This window comes from Epinephelus lanceolatus, chromosome 5 (genome assembly GCF_041903045.1).
Source record: "Epinephelus lanceolatus isolate andai-2023 chromosome 5, ASM4190304v1, whole genome shotgun sequence".
Lineage (NCBI taxonomy): Eukaryota > Metazoa > Chordata > Actinopteri > Perciformes > Serranidae > Epinephelus > Epinephelus lanceolatus.
The window spans coordinates 13,252,164-13,252,500 of record NC_135738.1 but is presented as its reverse complement, the minus strand read 5'-3'; the positions used below and the strand labels follow the sequence as shown (position 1 = coordinate 13,252,500).

The following is a 337-nucleotide window of genomic DNA, read 5'->3' as shown; positions in this document are numbered from 1 at the left end:
CATGGGCACGTAATACTATCTGAATGACACAAAGTTGAATGTATTCTAAAAATCTAAAGGTTCGAGACAGTGCTGCGCTCAGACATTTTACAGATCAGGTGCTCAAGCAGACATCTCTTATACAAACATTTTTCTCACGCACAAAAACATATGCACACACAATGTGCACCTACCAGGAGGTTTCGATCTGCCAGCACCAGAGGGTTTATTGTGTTTGAGGCCTAAGAACAAACAATACATTTGTGCACAGTAATGAACAGGGAAATGTCTTGCTTACTTATGTTATGTAATATATGCACCTAGCAGTTGCAACACATATACATTCAATTTCTACATC

The 337-nt window shown here is 38.9% G+C and overlaps 1 long non-coding RNA gene across 1 annotated transcript in view; it reads right to left on the bottom strand.

The window, feature by feature from the left end:
- LOC117262048 (uncharacterized) overlaps positions 1-18 on the bottom strand; it is a 2,763-nt gene extending 2,745 nt beyond the window's left edge. The window contains exon 1 of the long non-coding RNA XR_004502090.2: positions 1-18. This exon is cut by the window's left edge and continues 2,347 nt beyond it. This is a non-coding gene — a long non-coding RNA (uncharacterized LOC117262048).
- Positions 19-337: the final 319 nt, after the last annotated feature.